This window comes from Nycticebus coucang, chromosome 9 (genome assembly GCF_027406575.1).
Source record: "Nycticebus coucang isolate mNycCou1 chromosome 9, mNycCou1.pri, whole genome shotgun sequence".
Taxonomy (NCBI): Eukaryota; Metazoa; Chordata; class Mammalia; order Primates; family Lorisidae; genus Nycticebus; species Nycticebus coucang.
The window spans coordinates 101,893,842-101,915,000 of record NC_069788.1 but is presented as its reverse complement, the minus strand read 5'-3'; positions in this window follow the sequence as shown (position 1 = coordinate 101,915,000).

Below are 21,159 nucleotides of genomic sequence, written 5' to 3'. Positions count from 1 at the left end.
CACAGCCAATATCATATTGAATGGAGTTAAATTGGAATCATTTCCACTCAGATCAGGAACCAGACAAGGCTGCCCATTGTCTCCATTGCTCTTTAATATTGTAATGGAAGTTTTAGCCACCACAATTATGGAAGAAAAGGCGATCAAGGGTTTCCATATAGGGTCAGAAGAGATCAAACTTTCGCTCTTCGCAGATGATATGATTGTATATCTGGAAAATACTAGGGACTCTACTACAAAACTCTTAGAAGTGATCAAGGAATACAGCAGCATCTCAGGTTACAAAATCAACATTCATAAATCGGTAGCCTTTATATATACCAAAAATAGTCAAGTTGAAAAAACAATTAAGGACTCTATCCCATTCACAGTAGTGCCAAAGAAGATGAAATACTTGGGAGTTTATCTAACAAAGGACGTGAAAGATCTATGTAAAGAGAACTATGAAACTCTAAGAAAAGAGATAGTTGAGAATGTTAACAAATGGAAAAATATACCATGCTCATGGTTGGGAAGAATCAACATTGTTAAAATGTCCATACTAACCAAAGCAATATATAATTTCAACACAATCCCCATTAAAGCTCCACTGTCATACTTTAAAGATCTTGAAAAAACAATACTTCATTTTATATGGAATCAGAAAAAACCTCAAATAGCCAAGACATTACCCAAAAATAAAAACAAGCAGGAGGAATCACGCTACCACACCTCAGACTATACTACAAATCGATAGTGATCAAAACAGCATGGTACTGGCATAAAAACAGAGAAGTAGATGTCTGGTACAGAATAGAGAACCAAGAGATGAATCCAGCTAATTACCGTTATTTAATCTTTGACAAGCCAATTAAAAACATTCAGTGGGGAAAAGATTCCCTATTTAACAAATGGTGCTGGGTGAACTGGCTGGCAACCTGTAGAACACTGAAACTGGACCCACACCTCTCACCATTAACCAAGATAGACTCTCACTGGATTAAAGATTTAAACCTAAGGCATGAAACTATAAAAATACTAGAAGAGAGTGTAGGGAAAATCCTGGAAGAAATTGGGTTGGGCAAGTTTTTTATGAGAAGGACCCCCCGGGCAATTGAAGCTGCTTCAAAAATACATTATTGGGACTTGATCAAACTAAAAAGCCTCTGCACAGCCAAGAACACAGTAAGTAAAGCAAGCAAACAGCCATCAGAATGGGAGAAGATATTTGCAGGTTATGTCTCCGACAAAGGTTTAATAACCAGAATCCACAGAGAACTCAAACGCATTAGCAAGAAAAGAACAAGGGATCCCATCGCAGGCTGGGCAAGGGACTTGAAGAGAAACTTCTCTGAAGAAGACAGGCGCACAGCCTTCAGACATATGAAAAAATGCTCATCATCTTTAATCATCAGAGAAATGCAAATCAAAACTACTTTGAGCTATCATCTAACTCCAGTGAGACTAGCCTATATCACAAAATCCCAAGACCAGAGATGTTGGTGTGGATGTGGAGAAAAGGGAACACTTTTGCACTGCTGGTGGGAATGCAAATTAATACATTCCTTTTGGAAAGAGATATGGAGAACACTTAGAGATCTAAAAATAGATCTGCCATTCAATCCTGTAATCTCTCTACTGGGCATATACCCAGAAGACCAAAAATCACATCATAACAAAGATATTTGTATCAGAATATTTATTGCAGCCCTATTCATAATTGCTAAATCATGGAAAAAGCCCAAGTGCCCATCGATCCAGGAATGGATTAATAAATTGTGGTATATGTAGACCATGGAATATTATGCAGCCTTAAAAAAAGATGGAGACTTTACCTCTTTCATGTTTACATGGATGGAGCTGGAACATATTCTTCTTAGTAAAGTGTCTCAAGAATGGAAGAAAAAGTACCCAATGTACTCACCCTTATTATGAAACTAATGTAGGGCCTTCACATGAAAGCTATAACCCAGTTACAACCTAAGAATAGGGAGAAGGGGGAAATGGAGGGGAGGGAGGGGGGAGGTTGGTGGAGGGAGTGGGATTAATGGGATTACACCTGCGGTGCATCTTACAAGGGTATATGTGAATCCTAGTAAATGTGGAATGTAAAGGTCTTAGCAAAATAACTAAGAAAATGCTACGAAAGCTTTGTTAACTAGTGTGATGAAAATGTGTCAAATGATCTATGAACCAAGTGTATGGTGCCCCATGATCATACTAATGTACACAGCTATGATTTAATAAAAATAAATAAATAAAAAAAAGTAAATAAGTCCAATTAACATAGTTAAAGAAATAGTTCAGTTAAGAAATGCAAGCACAGCAAGAAACATAACATATTGTTTGCTTGTCTTCATTCTATTGATGATTAAAACAATGGTGCATGAAATAAAAACAGAGCTAGCCTGGAACAAGTGGCTGCTTTGCTGAACCTTGCAAAAAAGGCAAGCAGACTCCTGACCCAGCTTTAAAAAACTTTCTCTTGTGTCTTCTCTTTTCATTCCCCCCCGTCATCCTCTCATCTCTGCCAGCCACTGGAAGGGATCTCATGGCACAGTTTTGGGTGTTCCCAAACAAGCCAATTCTTTCCAGTTGCTGCTAGTATTTCTTCAGGTGATACTTCCCTAATAAATCTGCTCCACTTGATCTCTTCTAAGCTCCCATGGTCAAAGTTTATCTTGCTGTTCTTGCCTATCTGGTCCCATGAGTTTGACTCTTTAGACCTTTTCTGGCTTTGAAGCATTGCATTGGGGTCACCACTAATATTATGTAGGTTGAGCTTTATTCAATGCCAGGAGGTGCTCATTCTATCTTGGTCATTGTGAATTTATCCCAGGTGAATGTTTTCTCTGACTCTGTAAACTATTCTGAGGATGATATAATTTACTGCCCCTATGTTAATCAATTTTGGGACATGCATACTTCCCTGATCTTGTCTTAAACTATGCTAAGACCAAGCAGTATTTTGTCTACCTATTGATCTTGTTCAATTCCAATCATTTCTCTCCTTGCAAGACACTTCAATGTCATTTAGCTCAGGCTTTAAAACCTTATAAACAACCTTCCCACAATTTTTCCACTTTGAGATACAAAGAAGACTCTGTTTGGTTTGTTCTCCGTTACTACAGTCGTCCTAATAAACTGGGGTTTTGGGGAAGAGTCAGTAATCAAGATCTTTTAAATTGAGTTTTGTTTGTAATGTTCTTCAGCCTAAATTGTTCTCTGATTGCATTCTATCCAAATAACATAAGCAGTGAAAATTCTAACAATTATGGAATGAACATGTCTTTAAAAGGTAATAGAGAGGAATGAGAAAGAACACTCAGAAGGACATTCAAAAACCCGTGAGTAACCGTAGGTTCTGGTTTGAGAATAGATACCTATAGGTCTAAGTGTACAGTTACAAGATTCTATAGGTAGATGAGCATTCTCTTTCCTCCTTGATTTACTCTTTAGCTTTCATAACTGCTAATCCATGTGCCAGGTGTGAATGTCAGGGTCTGACACAATTCATTTTATGTTCCTAACAAATATTTAAGATTTGTATTTTTTTCCCATTTTATCCCTAGAATTACTAAGTCACAGAGTGATTTAGTAACTCGACATTATGCACAAAGTCAGTAATTGGCATATGGCATAGCCTGGTAATATCACAGTGGAACTGAGACTTCAAAAGCCTCTGGTACAGTGCCTTCTCTGGCTTGTCTTTTTTTCTTTCTTTTGAGACAGAATTTTACTCCATCACCCTGGGTAGAGTGCTGTGGCATCATTATAGCTCACAGCAAGCTCAAACTCTGAGACTCAAGCAATCCTCTTACCTTAGACTCCCCAGTAGCTGGAACTACAGGCACCTGCCACAATGCCTGGCTATTTTTATTTAGAAATGGGATTTTGCCTCAGTAACTGAGACTATAGGTGCCCACCACAATGCCCAGCTAGTTCTTTTATATTTAGTAGATATGGGGTGTTGCTCTTGCTCAGGCTGGTCTCCAACTCCTGAGCTTAAGCAATCCACTCTCCAGGGCCTCCCAGAGTGCTAGGATTACAGGTGTGAGCTACTGTACCCAGCTGGCTTATCTTAAAGAGGCATAGGGACTGCCGGGCGCGGTGGCTCACGCCTGTAATCCCAGCACTGTGGGAGGCTGAGGAGGGAGAATCGCTTGAGCTCGGGAGTTCGAGACTCGCCTGAGCGACAGTGAGACCCCGACTCGTGAAAAAAATGGAAAAACCCAGCCGGGCGCCACGGCGAGCGCCTGTAATCCCAGGCTTCCGGAGGCTGAGGCAGCGGGGTGCCCGCAGCCCGAGTCTGAGGTTGTGGTGAGCTACCACGCCCACTGCACTCTGCTCAGGGGCATAGGGTGGGACCCTGTCTCAACAAAAAAAAAAAAAAAAAAAAAAAAAGAGGCATAGGGACACATTGGTTGTGATTACATTTGAAACAATTATTTGATAGGTGATGAATAATATTATTCATCTTATTTTAAATTTAAATATAGTTTAAATATAATTTAATAGCTGTCACTGTTATCAATTGTGCATGCCAATTTACTGTATAATTTTCTACTTTATGTTTGAATATCCTAAATATCCCTACATATTAATCACCATCTAATGTTCTGTTTTTTATATATTTCTATGTCAAACTTGAGTGATTTGAGATGAAAATCATACATAATATATATTTTAAGCTCTTGACTATAGTGGCCCCTATAAATGCTTAGAGATCTCTAAAAAGGATAGACTATTAAAATGATTGGAATGAATGTAACAATACTATTTTTCACTTTATTCTTGTTTCCAAGTTTACTCTCCCTAATGTTATGATTTTATGTTTATATTACTAGAAATGTTGGATTAAAAAATAAACTACAGTCAGGGCGGCGCCTGTGGCTCAGTGAGTAGGGCGCCGGCCCCATATACCGAGGGTGGCGGGTTCAAACCCGGCCCCGGCTAAACTGCAATCAAAAAATAGCCGGGCGTTGTGGCGGGCGCCTGTAGTCCCAGCTACTCGGGAGGCTGAGGCAGGAGAATCGCTTAAGCCCAGGAGTTGGAGGTTGCTGTGAGCTGTGTGAGGCCACGGCACTCTACCGAGGGCAATAAAGTGAAACTCTGTCTCTACAAAATAAATAAATAAATAAATAAATAAAATAAACTACAGTCATGTTAAGTTTTGAAAGGGTGGTTTATAATTAGTAAAAGCAAGGTTTGAAAATACATATACAGTATGGATGTCATTTAACATATAAAATTTCATTTCTGAATTGTGTATCTCTTATAATATTTAAAAAATATTTGAATGCTACTTTGTCCTTCAACTTACATTAAGTATTTGGTAAGAGCAACATAATATATTTTAGGAGTAATATTGTAAACTATAGGCGTAAGAAGGTCCTCACTCACTTTTGTCTGTGTTATGGTAATATTTCCTAATTGATTTCTTTGCTTCTTTTTCCTTTGCATTTCTCTCTGATCCTCCTAAAATCTAAAATCTATTTTAACTTTTTATTAAAATTATCCACTGTCAACTAAATAAGATTTAGATCAGGTATATGAAAAGGTGCCCAACATTGCTAATCATCAGGGAAATGCAAATCAAAACAATAATGAGTTATTAATGCGCACCTGTTAAGATGGCTATTATTTTAAAACAGGAGAAAAAAAGGTGATAAGTGTTGGTGAGATTCTGGAGAAAGGAAGGAGTGGGAACTTTCAGTGGGAACATATACTGATACAGGTACGGTTGAAAAAAGTAGTGGAATTTCTCAGAAAATTAAAAATAGAACTGTTTAGCCGGGCGTTGTGGCGGGCGCCTGTAGTCCCAGCTACTTGGGAGGCTGAGGCAAGAGAATCGCTTAAGCCCAGGAGTTGGAGGTTGCTGTGAGCTGTGTGAGGCCACGGCACTCTACCGAGGGCCATAAAGGGAGACTCTGTCTCTACAAAAAAAAAAAAAAAAAAATAGAACTGTCATATGATCCCACAATCCCACTTCTGGGTATATATCAAAAGGAAATGATATATTTCCTGGGTCTCACATAGATATTTACATTCCTGTGTTCATTGAAGCATAATTCACAATCACTAAGACATGGAACCAACCTAAACGCTCATATACAGATCAGTAGATGAAGAAAATACCATGTATTCCCAAGAAACTACTAGTCAGTCTTTAAAAAAAAAAGAAGAAGAAGAAAATTCTGCCATTTATGACAACATGGCTGAACCTGGAGGATCATATCTAAGTCAGACAGAGAATGACAAATACCACATGATCTCACTTCATCGGGAATATACAATAATTAACCTCACAGACCTGGTTCTAGGGACTGAAGGAAGGGAAAATGGGCATTAGTCAAAAGACACAAAGTTTCAGCTGCGCAAATGAGTGAGTTTCAGAGATCTACTGTACTGCATAGTGCCTGTATTGAACACCACTATATTATGTACTTACAGATTTATTTGCTGTATAAATAAGGATAAATTCAGTGTTAAATGTTATCACAGAACTTAACGATAACAATGAATGTTGGGGGAAATTTTGGAGATGATGGATAAGTTTTATGCATTGTGATGGGTATATATTTATGTCTAAGTTCAAGTTTGATGCATTAAACTTACACAGTTTTTTCTAAGTCTTACAAAGCCCAATAAAGCACTATTTTTTTTTTTTAAGTAAATGTGAACTTCCTTGCATGACTTCCAGTGATGTCCCTTGCAATTGGATAATGGCTACCTGATATTGGAATCATTCAGGATTGTTTCCTTTGTCTGATTCAATTATATTTATTTATTTATTTATTTAGTCTCATTTGATCTCTAGCCTGGTACTTGCTCACTTTCTAGTTTGTTAATACAAGATTCACTACTTGAAAACTGTAACTTATCTATGTAGTCAAAATTAGTTAATGGGTTTCCTCAGATCTTTCTTTTTGTTTTGTTTAATCTCTTCATTTAACATATGATTTTTTGTCTTACTCCCTTAAGGCATTGTTTACATGACTACTCTCTATCCTTGAAAGTATGAAAGATTTTATTTATCTTTACATACAAGATAGAACCCCGACCCTGGCCAAAAATTGCAAAAAAAAAAAAAAAGACAAAACTAACCACAGTGCTTTCAAAAATTAGATGTTTTATCAGAATTAGATTACAATGAATGATGGATTCTCACTTATTAATTATTTCCTATGATGATTTGTAAATGGTACGGCATATACCATCTCTCATAGAGAACTAACCCCAACTGGTTAATAAATTGTTATCCTATGAAAGACAGATATTAAAACTCAAGAAGATTATTTAACTTCAGTTAAATAAAGCATAAGAGAAATTTAAACTTCTTAGCTTCTTAACATTAATGTGGAAGGGAAAAAATATGAAGTATTTTTAAATAAAGTTACTAATAGGGTGGCATCTGTGGCACAGTGAGTAGGGTGCCAGTCCCATACGCCAAGGGTGGCAGGTTCAAACCCAGCACTGGCTAAACTGCAACAACAACAAAAAAAACAGCCAGGCATTGTGGTGGGCACCTGTAGTCCCGGATACTCGGGAGGCTAAGGCAAGAGAATTGGCTAAGCCCAGGAGCTGGAGGTTGCTGTGAGCTGTAATGCCACAGCACTCTACTGAGGGCAACAAAGTGAGGCTCTGTTTCTAAAATATATATATAATTATATATTATATATATATAAAATAAAGTTACTAATACACATATAAGAAATTTGATTTGAAAAGTTTTCATATGTATTATAATTCTAGTAATGAAGTCCAAATATCATAGTTAAACTATTTAATTTGAGGACTAACTAAAAAAAAATCTGTTATGATAAACAATACTAATATAGGTGACAGCTAAGTTCTTGAAGTTTTAATAGTTTCTATAGTTTTAGTAGTTGTCTATAGACAAACATTATATATTATGAATTCTTAAATAGTTCTGAAAAATTAGAAATCAAATAAGAAAATACATTTAAAATAAGATATATAAAAAAGTAAAATATATATACACTACTCAAGGAAGTGGTAATCATAGTGCTAGTATTAATATGTAGAACATCAACTCTAATTTCTATTAACCAATGTCATAAATAAGGTACATAAGGGAAACCCCAGACAATGACAGCAGTTTAAATTCATGTCCTCCAATACCTTTCAAAAGCAAAACAGAACAGCAAGAAGAGTACATGAAACTACTAAAACACTATTTTTTCAGCATAACTGGAATATAAGAAATCCCTAAACTTTAAATTACCTGCATATAAAAAAATAATAAAACGCTAAATTCTAACAAGCACACTTTGCCTTAAGTGTTTATCATGAATAAGTAGTCCATGAAAAACTACATGGAAGGGAGAAAAAGGGACCTAATAGCCTATCTTAAATTGCTTCATATAAAGAACCCTTACTCTATGTGTGAAAACACCAAAAAAGCGTCCTGGTAGAGCAGAAAATTGTTTACGGGGCTTAAAACACATGCATTGTCAGGGACTCATTTTATAAAAGTATAATTACTTGTGCAGAAAAAAGTCAAAAAGGGACGAATAAGTACCACTTGCTACTTAGATGGCAAAAAGACAAAGAAGTAAAATTTGAAAATTTAGAGCACTGAACAAAAGAGAACAAAACAAAATGGAGTAGATACAACTCCTCTCCAAGTACCAAATAAAATCGTATAAATTAAAAAAACTGGTTTTTGTTGTTTCTATATCTGACAGAAGATATGGAATTAAATTAGAAATCATGTAAAATACCCCAAACCTAAAAAATTGAGTGTATGGAGACTAAACAATATTATTAGATCTTATAAGAAGAAATTATAAACAAAATTGGTAGCTATAAAATTCAGCCATTCAAATAGAATTTAATATATTAAAACAGATTTAACTATACCCATAAAGTAGTAAGGAAAATTAGAAACCATCAGTTATAAATTCAAAAGTTAAGGCTTGGCGCCTGTAGCACTGATAACTGCTCCAGCCACATACACTGAGGCTAGCAGGTTTGAACCCACCCAGGCCTGCTAAACAACAACAGATAAACAACTGCAACAAAAAGTAGCCAGACATTGTGGTGGGTGCCTGTAGTCCTAGCTACTTGGGCGGCTGAGGCAAGAGAATTGCTTAAGCCCAAGAGTTTGAGGTTGCTGTGAGCTGTGACACTACAGCACTCTACCCAGGGTGATATAGTGAAATTCTTTCACAAATAAATAAATAATAAAATAAAATAAAAAATTCAAAAGTTAAAAACTAAATAATAAAAAAAGGTTGATTGAAAGAAGCTTGGTTGGAAGTAAAAGACATAATCATCTCCAATATGAAGGGTAATTTGCAAGAAGTCCAAGATAGAATTGATTCGAATGAAAATAAAATGGGTCACTAAAAAAAATTGATAACCATAAAAATGTATTTGAGATAAAGAGGAAGTGAGAGAAGTCAGAGCTAGAGTGCCGAAAAGGGAGGGCAATAAAATAATTACTAATCAAAGGCACTGAAAAAGAAAACAATGAAACAAAATTAATATTTAAATCTATACTATAAGACAGTTCCCCAGAACAGAAGGCCTGAATGTATGTATACATTGGAAGGGCACATGAGGTATTGTGTAAACTTAGCAAGAACAATCACTTCCAAGATGCACTAATAAAACTATCCAATTTCAAAGATAAAAAATAGTCAAGACTTCTAGGCAACTTTCAGAATGGAAGGGGATATTTGCATGCTATAAAACTGACAAAGAACTGATAACTAGAATCTACAGAGAACTCAAATTAATCAAGGAGAAACATACAAACAATCCAATTTAGAAGTGGGCAAGAGACAGAACAGAAACTTCTCTAAAAAAGACATACGCATGGCCAACAAACAACATGAAAAAAATCCTCATCCTCCCTAATCATCAGAGAAATGCAAATCAAAACCACTCTGAGGTATCACCTAACTCCAGTGAGAATGCCCCACATCACAAAATCCCAAAGCTGCAAATGCTGGCATGGATGTGGAGAGAGGGGAACACTTTTGCACTACTGGTGGGATTGTAAACTAATACAGCCTCTATGGAAAGAATTATGGAGAATCCTCAAAGAGCTAAAAGTAGACCTCCCATTTAATCCTGCTATCCCATTACTAGGCATCTACCCAGGGGAAAAAAAAATTATTTAATCACAAGGAGGTTTGTACTACCATGTTTATTGCAACTGAATTCACAACTACCAAGGCGTGGGACCAACCCAAGTGCTCATCAACACATGAGTGGATTCACAATCTGTAGTATGTGTGAATCATAGAATATTATTGAGCCATAAAAAAGATGGAGACTTTATATGTTTTGTATTTACCTGGATGGAGTTGAAGCACATTTTTCTTGTAAAGTATCACAAGAATGGAAAAGCAAGTATTCAATGTACTCAACATTAATATGAAACCAATAGAAAAACAACCACATACCTACATGAGAGAAAAACACAAGTATATTTAAATTGGGGGGAAGAGGGCAAGAGGGACAAGAGAAAGAGGAGGAGGGAGGGGGAAGTGATGAGGTCTCAACTGATGTGCACATTGTAGAGTATGCAGCACACCCCCTGATGGGGGGGGTTGTCAACTACAACTTGAACTTTACCTTTGAAATGCAAACAACGTAACCTACTCATTTTTATCCTCTTATTAATCTGAAATAAAAGAAAAAAAGGCAATGTAACCTACTCATGTGGCCCTTCATATTAATCTGAAAATAAAAAGTTTTAAAAAAATGAAAAAAAAAAAAGAAAAATGATTTTTTTCTAAATGCCCACTCCCTAATACAAGAAACCAGAGCTCCTTGGAGAAATCGATGCCTCTCTTCTGGGGAAAATAAAGTACAAGATGAACTTTGAATATCCTGTGGTCCCAGAAAATAAGTGTCAGCTACAACATTAAATTTGCCCATTCACTTTCCATTAGTATGGCTATGGTTTCCAGTGTGCACGAGTGTGGTGTTTTTCTGCTCCTCTTCGATCCAACATGCCCCTTCTAGCAGCAAACCTTCCAGCTTTCACAACACTACTTTGCCAATGTGGAGGTTGGTGGGGAAGGTGGAGAAAGAGTAGAGACAGCAAAAGACTAACTGCAGACTTTCTTTTTTTTTTTTTTTGTAGAGACAGAGTCTCACTTTATGGCCCGTGGCATCACACAGCTCACAGCAACCTCCAACTCCTGGGCTTAAGTGATTGTCTTGCCTCAGCCTCCCGAGTAGCTGGGACTGCAGGGGCCCGCCACAATGCCCGGCTATTTCTTTTTGGTTGCAGTTCATCCGGGGCCGGGTTTGAACCCGCCACCCTTGGTATATGGGGCTGGCGCCTTACCGACTGAGCCACAGGTGCCACCCCTAACTGCAAACTTTCACTAGACTTCCCTGGAGTTCACTGATTTGTCTTGGCTAAATGACCCTCCATCTGTTGTTTGCCTCCACATATGTTTTTGGTAATTTCATCAGGTCTTATTATTGATTTATGGGGAGATAGATTCCACATTTCACTCTCTGCCATTCTAGAATTCTTCTTATCAGAATCTTCATTTCCAGACTGCTTGTCTGAAATGGTCCCACAGAACCTCCCTCACTGCCATTGTTAGTCAGCATTGATAATAAAATGATGGGAAACATGAGAAGACCTTGATTAGAACAAATACAACCATAAAATTATTTATAATAAGAGCTTTGTGTATATATCTTGAGAAGCATCCTATTAGTCTATAGGTTAGCTGATGTTCAGTCTCAGCTTGATAACAAACAACATGCATGGGCATTAGCTGTTCATTTTTATGTCTAGGTCACAATTTCCTTATATTTTAAAGCAAAGGTATTTGCCCAGTTTTTTTATTTTAAGGCTTGTTTCATTTTCAGAAATTTTATGGCCCCATGAGGAAAGAGCCAAGATATCAGGTTTTCTTTTTTTTTTTTTAATTTTTATTTTTACACATACATGTGTTAATTAGGTTTCCTTTTTTTTTTTTTGCCTTCACAAAATTAAAAAGACTTAAAATTTAATAACAGTAACAGTGTTTAAGATAAGGATTAGAAACAAAAACCTTGTAAAGAACAAAGGAACATAAATACATTCAGAAAAGGAATCAGACAATTGCTTCATTGAAATGTTGAGCAATAAGAATAAAAATAATAATGCAAAGAAAGTAACATTCACATTGTCAAATAAGAGTATGTCTATTATAGAATGCTTGGACTCTGAGATTCACTATGGAGTCATCAGTGAACTTATTATTTTTTTAAGTATCAAAAAATAGACAACTAATATTTATAAATAAAAGTAAAAGATAATTTAAAAAAACAGATCCTGCTAAATCTTATAGACAATAGAAAAAGAAGAAATACATCAAAATCATTCTACTTGATCTGGTTACACCTGATATTAAAGTTGGAGAAAATATTTTATTATAAAGGAGAAATTACAAACATATATCACTTATAAATGAGAATACAATATCCTAAACAACATATTAACATGTCGAGTTAAAAATTAATGTTTAAGTAATATACTTTCGTCAAAATTAAAATCAATTTATGTGAAAATTAGTCAATATTTTCTTTTCTTTTTTTTCCATCTTTTCCTCTTCCGCAGCCCTTCCCTCCTTCTCTGTTTGCTCTCCCCTCCCCCCCATGTCTCACCATGTCATTAGTTGTCATTAATTGTCTTCAAATCAAAATTGAGTACACATGATTCATACTTCTCCACTCCTGTGATGCTTCACTAAGAATAATGTGTTCCACCTCCATCCAGGTTAGTACAAATGCTGAAAAATCTCCATTTTTTATTGCTGAATAATATTCCATTGTATACATATACCACAACTTGCCGATCCATTCCTGGGTTGAAGGACATTGAGGTTGTTCCCACATTTTGGCGATTGTTGGGCTGCAATAAACAGCCTAGTACAGGTGTCTTTATAATAAAAGGGTTTTTTTTTCCTTCTGGATAGATGCCCAGTAATGGGATTGCAGGATCAAACTGGAGGTCTAGGTTGAGTTCTTTAAGGTTTCTCCATGCTTCCTTCCAAAAAGGTTGTATCAGTTTGCAGTCCCACCAGCAGCGTAAAAGTGTTCCTTTTTCTCCACAACCATGCCAGTATCTGCAGTTTTGAGATTTTGTGATACAGGCCATTCTCAATGGGGTTAGGTGATATCTCAAGGTGGTTTTAATCTGCATTTCTCTAATAATTAGGGATGATGAGCATTTGTTCATATGATTGCTGGCCATTCATCTGTCATCTTGGAGAAGATTCTATTCATTTCTCTTCCCCATTGATGTATGGGATTGTTGTTTTTTTTCTTGTGAATTAATTGAAGTTCTGTATATATTCTGGTCATTGTTTGTCTGATTCAAAATATGCAAATATCCTTTCCCATTGGGTAGGTTGTCTATTTGCTTTGGTTGTTGTCTCCTTGGCTGAACAGAAACTTTTCAATTTAATTAAATCCCATTTGTTTATTATTGCAGTTGTTGCTATTGCCATGGCAGTCTTCCTCATAAAATCTTTCCCCAGGCCGATATCTTCCAGTGTTTTTCCTGTTCTTTGTTTGAGGATTTTTATTGTTTCATGCCTTAAATTTAAGTCCTTTATCCATCTTGAATCAATTTTTGTGAGTGGAGAAAGGTATGGGTCCAGTTTCAGTCTTTTACATGTGGATATCCAATTCTCCCAGCACCATTTATTGAATAGGGAATCTTTCCGCCAGTGGACGCTCTTGTTTGGTTTATCAAAGATTAGGTGGCTATAAGTTGTTGATTTCAGTTCCTGGTTTTCTATTTGATTCCAAATGTCTATGTCTCTATTTTTGTGCCAGTACCATGCTGTCTTGACCACTATGGCCTTGTAATACAGCCTAAAATCTGGTATGATGATACCCCCAGCTTTGTTTTTATTACTAAGAACTGCCTTAGCTATACAGGGTTTTTTCTGGTTCCATACAAAATGCAGAATCATTTTTTGCAAGTCTTGAAAATAGGAAGTTGGTATTTTAATAGAGATGGCATTGAATCGGTAAATTGCTTTGGAAGTATAGACATTTTAACAATGTTGATTCTTCCCAGCCATGAGCATGGTATGTTCTTCCATTTGCTAAGGTCTTCTGCTGTTTCCTTTCTTAAGGTTACATAATTTTCTTTATAGAGGTCCTTTACCTCTTTTGTTAGGTATATTCCTAAGTATTTCATTTTCTTTGGAGCTTTGGTGAAGGGAGTTGTGTCTTTAATTAACATCTCATCTTGGCTGTTGTTGGCATATACAAAACAACTGACTTGTGAACTTCTATTTTATATCCTGAAACATTACTGTATTTTTAATGACTTCCAAGAGTCTCATGGTTGAGTCTTTAGGGTTCTCTAAGTATAAGATCATATCATCAGCAAAGAGGGAAAATTTTACCTCCTCTGCTCCAATTTGGATGCCCTTTATTTTCTTGTCGTATCTAATTGTATTGGCTAGAACTTCCAGCACTATGTTGAATAGTAATGGTGACAGAGGACAACCTTGTCTGTTCCAGTTCTAAGAGGAAAAGCTTTCAGTTTGACTCCATTCAGTAAAATATTAGCTGTAGGTTTGTCATAAATAGCTTCGATCATTTTTAGAAATGTGCCACCTATGCCTATACTCCTCAGTGTTCTAATTAAAAAAGGATGCTGGATTTTATTGAATGCTTTCTCTGCATCTATTGAGAGGATCATATAGTTTTTAGTTTTACTTCTGTTGATATGGTGAATAATGTTTACAGACTTGCATATATTAAACCAGCCTTGCATCCCTGGGATGAAACCTACTTGATGTCTGGATCATGATGTCTGACTTTTTTGATGATAAGCTGTAATCTGTTGGCTAAGATTTTGTTGAGAATTTTTGCATCTAAATTTATGAGTGAAATTGGTCTGAAATTCTCCTTTTTAGTTGGGTCTTTTCCTGGTTTGGGTATCAGGGTGATGTTTCCTTCATAGAACGTGTTGGGGAAGATTCCTTCCTTCTCAATTTTTGAGAATAATTTCTGCAATATAGGAATAAGCTCTTCTTTGAAGGTTTGATAAAATTCTGGTGTGAAGCCATCTAGACCATTTTTTTGTTGGAAGATTTTTTATTGTTTCTTTGATCTCAGTGCTTGAAATTGGTCTGTTCAGGAGATCTATTTCATCTGGGGTAAGTCTAGGGAGAGGGTGTGATTCCAAATATTGATCCATTTCCTTCACGTTGTCGAATTTCTGGACATAAAGTTTCTTGTAGTATTCAGAGATAATCTCTTGTATCTCTGTGACATCAGTTGTTATTTACCCTTCATCATTTCTGATTGAGGTTACTAGAGATTTTACTTTTTTATTTCTAGTTAGTCTAGCCAAAGGTTTATCTATTTTATTTATTTTTTCACAAAACCAACTCCTTGTTTCATTAATTTTCTGAATGATTCTTTTGTTTTCAATTCCATTAATCTCTGATGTAATTTTGGATATTTCTTTTCTTCTGCTGGGTTTAGGCTTAGATTGTTCTTCTTTTTCCAATTCCATCAGATGGCTTGTGAGTTTGTTGATGTACTCTCTTTCTGTTTTTCGAATGTAGTTTTCTAAAGAGATAAATTTTCCTCTCAGAACTGCTGTTGCTGTATACCATAGGTTTTGGTAACTTGTGTCTTCATTGTTGTTATACTTAAGGAAGTTAATGATTTCCTTTTTTATTTCTTCCCACACCCAACTGTCTTTCAGCATAAGGTTATTTAACTTCCATGCCTTTGTGTGAGGTTGAGCATTTTTGTTGGAGTTGAGTTCCACTTTTAGTGCCTTGTAGTCTGAGAAGATGCAAGGTATCTCAATTCTTTTGATTCTGTTGAGGTTTGTTTTGTGTCCTAGGATATGATCAATTTTGGAGAATGTTCCATGGGATGGTGAGAAGAATGTATATTCTTTATCTTTGGGATGGAGTGTTCTATATACATCTATCAAGCACAGTTGTTCTAGGGTCTTGTTTAAATCTCTAACATCTTCGTTTTATTTCTGTTTAGAGGATCTGTCCAGCTCTGAGAGAGGAGTATTAAAGTGCCCTGTTATTATGGTATTATAGGATATCATATTGCTCAAACTAAGCAAAGTCTGTTTCAAGAATCTGGGAGCATTTAAATTGGGTGCATAAATATTTAGAATTGAAATGTATTCTTGTTGTATTTTTCCCATGACCAATATGAAGTGACCATCATTATCTTTTTTGACTTTAGTTGCTTTAAAAACCACATGTATCTGAAAATAAGATTGCAACCTCTCTTTTCTTCTGAATTCCGTTTGCTTGAAAAATTGACTTTCAAACTTTAACTCTGAGTTTTAATTTGTCTTTTGACATGAAGTGTGCAAACAGCAGACAACAAATAGATGGCTTCTGTTTTTTAATTCCATCAGCCAATCTATTCCTCTTCAGTGGGGAATTCAAGCCATTGACATTTATTGAGATAATTGACAAGTGTGGTAGCATTCTATTCATCTTATTTTGTGAAAGTCCATTGCATAGATTTGTCTTTTGCATCACTGTGGATACTAGGATCTGTCCTTTAATTTCTGGGTGTTTACTTTGCTGAAGGTCCATTGTGATGGTCAGTGTATAGAACATGTTGAACTATTTCCTGTAAGGCTGGTCTTGTTGTGGCATATTTCCTCAATGCTTGCATATCAATAAACGTTTTGATTTCTCCATCAATTTTAAACATTAGCTTAGCAGGATATAAAATTCTGGGCTGGAAATTGTTCTGTTCAAGTATATTAAAGACAGATGACCATTGTCTTCTGTCCTGAAAAGTTTCATTGGAGAAGTCTTCAGTGACCCTGATAGGTTTGCCCCTGTAGGTCAGTTGGTACTTAGTCCTCACAGCTTTCAAAATCTTTAGTTTTGTCTTGACTTTAGATAGATTCATCACAATGTGCCTTGGAGAAGTTCTATTTGAATTGAGGTGACCAGGGGATTGATATCCCTCTGAAAGGAGTATGTCAGAATCTTTGGTGATATTAGGGAAATTTTCATTTATAATATTATCTAGAATGGCTTCCATTCCTCTGTGGCATTTCTCTTCCCCTTCTGGAATACCTATAACTCGTAAGTTTGAATGCTTCATGAAGTCCCATAATTCTGCCAGTGAATGTTCTGCTTTCTTCTTTTCTGCCTCTTTAACTATCTGAGTTATCTCAAGGGCTTTATCCTCTACCTCTGAGATTCTTTCTTCTGCATGATCTAATCTATTGTTGATACTTTCTATTGCATCCTTAAGTTCCCTAATTGACGGCTTCGGTTGCTTCAGCTCTGCTATTTCTTTTTTATATTCTTCATATCTTTTGTCTCTTATTTGATTCTGTTTTTGGATCTCCTTTTGGTTATTTTCTACTTTCTCAGCAATTTCATTCATTGTTTTTTGATTGTTTTCCACTTTCTCAGCAATTTCCATCATTGTTTTCATCATCTGTATTTTAAATTCCCCTTCTGTCATTTCTAACATTTCTTTATAGGAGGAATTCTCTGCTGTAGCTACCTCATGATCCATAGAAGGGTTTACTCTGAACTGGTATTTCATGTTACCAGGACTTTTCTGCTGATTTTTCTTCATGAGTGCTTTTTTGTATCTGTTTCCTTACCCTCATTATTCTTTCTCTTCTTCTTGCTCTTTAAAGTTTTAATGACTTTTTTTTGGTAAGGGATCAGAAAGATGAGAAAATTGAAGAGCAAGAAGGGAAAAAAGATTTAAGAAAGAAAGAAAAAAGAGAAAGAAGGGGAGTGAGTAAAAGGAAATATTGACAAAAGAAAAAAAAAGGAAAGGCACTGAAAGACAGAAACAGGAGTAATATAGGTGTATAGTAGGGTACTATGACCCAACCTTAAAGACCCCCCACATCTGGGGATGCTGGGTTGGGTGATTCCCTTGAGGTCAACAGCTCTTTGACAGCTGGATCAAACACAGTACCCCACCTCCACCAGATAGAGAGGAAAGCCAAAAATACTATAAATCCAAACAAAACAAACAAGCAAGAACTTGTATGGGGTAACATTGGAGGAAAAACAAAAAACAAATAATAGGCAGAAACAATGGCAAAAATGAAATTCTAATTGTTAAAGTAGGCAAAAATGAAAAATATGTGAACTAGGATAGTGCAAAAAAAGGAAAGAAAACAAGAAAAATACCAAGAAAAAATGTTGAAATTAATTAAAAAAAAAAATGTACAAACAAGAAAAGAAAAACCAAAAAAAAAAAAAAATCCCCAAACCCCCAAAACAAAGAACCAAATCATATATATATCTTGCTGAATATTGTCCAGGCAAGCCGGTGATCTTCTGAGGTATAAGATGTTAATCACAATGTTGATACAGGTGTACGAGATGGAGACTGGAGGCCTCTGCTGATCTCTCAGACCCTGCAGGCTTGGGAGCCCAAAAATGTCCTCAGCCCACTTGAAAGACACTTCAAACTATATACCTTGGCCAAGCAGGGGCTTTCCAAGGAAAGCACTTATCCCTGGGATCTCTCCCGGTATGGCTGCCTGCTTATCCAGTGCACCAAGGCCAGACTCCCACTATGCCCCTGAGGGCCAAGGCTGTTAATCTGCCACACTTGGAACTCTGCACTTCCCGTGTGTCTCAGTGCCCTCCTTGGGGCAGCTCAGTCACTAGATTGCTTGCCCAAGGTCTCCCAGCTGATCTCCATACTGCAACACACAGGGGCAGATCTCCGACAGCAGCTGGGCAGGCAGCCCAGAGCGGAACGATATTAGCTCCCTTCTGGCTCAGCAACTCAGACTGGGGCCCCAGACAATGCCCAAAGTCGTCTGCACACACTGGCCCAAGATCTCCCAAGGCAGTTCAATCAAGTGTCCAAGTCCAAGAAAACCAAAACATCCCACAGGTAAGGCTTTTCCTGTTGTCATTGTTGCTATGGGTACAGCTGCGAGCAGCCTCTGACTGAATAAACGCACCTAACACTTGCCAGGTTTTCCACCGCTTCTGTCCTCCTCATGGGGTCCAGAAGTCTCTCACGGGCTTCTTGTGTCACCAAAGGGAAGCCTCTCGGCAAAACCCACTGGCCAGAGATGCCTGGAGTCTTTTCTCACCACTCTCACTGCGCCCGGCTGCACAGAAGCTGTTATTTGGTCTCATCAAGATGTCAGGTTTTGCAACAAATACCTGGGTACCCTAAATTAGTGTGTGGCCTAAAATAAATGTTATTGATGTATGAATTGTTCCTAACCTAAGGAAGGCAGAGAATGGTGAATTCCTGATGTAATACGAGATTATTAATATTGTAATCAATGTTTATATTTAGATGGATGCTTATTATACATAACTAACCTTAGAAGGTCAATCACGAAAAAGGTTGTACTTGCCAGAAACGTTTTTAGTTTGTGTAAAAGTACAGAATTATGTATTAGATGTAATGACATTGAACTAGCAGGAGACAGGCTAATATATCTTTTGGACGTTGAATCTCAGTGATTCCCCAGGCTGGATATTAGTAAGTTTTAAGCATCATTAAGTTGAACAATTTTCCTTTAAAATTTTCCTTAAATGAATTTAATTTGTTACTAAATATAAAATCAGATGACTAAAAGGTCAAATTCTTGGCTCTATTTTAAGATGAGAAAAACTATTCAACTTGAATGATTTAGTGTAATGAAAATTAAATTCATTTATTCATTTGGGTGTTTTTGGTATTTGTAGTCATTATTAAATATTGACAATGGATTATGAATTTGCCTTATCTTTAGTCGTTGAGTTGTGACACAATGACACAATTGTGCATGAAAATAATAATTGTTCTAAATGCCAGTGTCTGGAAAGAAGTCAAAGTTTGCAGCTGTACTCAACAAGTAGGAATAATGAGAAATAAATTATCTGTTCATATACTTATATTCTCCATTACTTCTCTAAATCTATTTTCCGCAAGAAGAAGGAAACATGCAGATATGTAAATATATTATCATGGTATAAAACACACAGATTCACTACAAATCAGTGAATGAAATAAACAGGTGATCCTAACAAGCTATTTCAGTAAGTCGTCAGAAACTAGTCACTGGGTTGCTAATACATATTTTATCATTCGTTAAGTTTCTACACACCATTGATCGGAATTAAATAATACAAAGGTTAAGCTATTTGTAGTTTAGTTAGTGAAGATAGAGTTATGTAGTTTGTGTTTTCTATTTATTGCATTAAATGTGCATATTAATTATGTGAATATTTGTTGAAGTCTGATTTTGACTTAGGAGAGCCAGAGCTGGGTGTGAGATTCAGCATTTCTAACAAGCTGATGGTAATGCCAAGGCCTCTGATTCATGCACCACATTGAGTGAAGAAAAATCCTCAGTGTTCCTCCACAGAATGTCTCAAGAGGCCATGTTTACAATTAGATACCATGAGACATGAATTGATGATGGTATTTATGTGGAAATGTTCTCTTTTTACTTATTCGTGATGAATAACGTTCTAATGCTATAGAATGGAAATAATAAGCAGTAAGTTACCCTTCTACATCTTTTTTTTTTTTTTTTTACTTTTCATATTGTTTAATATTTGCATTTTTATTTTCTGGTCTTTCCAAGTTTGGAAATACATTGTATTCATTCAGTGTAGTTCATACTTATTTTTTATTCCTCAAACATCTATTTATTTTATAAATAAGTGTTCTTTGAAGAGATTGAATGTTCATCCAACATCATGGAGTTTGCTTTGCCAAAATAGGCTTGGGGAACCTGACTTAGACCTCGTAGGGTTGAAAGAACATTAAATGAGCCAAGTTCAAATAAATTATTTTTGTTTCAAAAATAAACCATTCCAGTCTAAGTAGTCTTTTAATTTGAATTTAAAAACATTAGAACAGAATTTTGGATGTGTATTTTTTTAATGTTTATCACACCTGTTTCTCATGTTAAGGTTGGGGTTTTGGCTGATCCCCACTGTCTTTACCGTGGCTTGGACTGGTTCCCTTCTTTCACTTTCTCTGGGAATGCTTTCATAATGTTATGAATTTGAAGGACTTGGTTTTTAGCTTCAGGTTCCTCCTTTTTTCTTCCCTTCTTCCCAATTTGAGCACATGTCAGCAATATCCCAAATCCTAAATATCCCCAGGGCATTTATAAGTAGTTTGTCCTCTTAGAAGTCACTTTGTTATACAACATTAGCATAGCAGAGACAC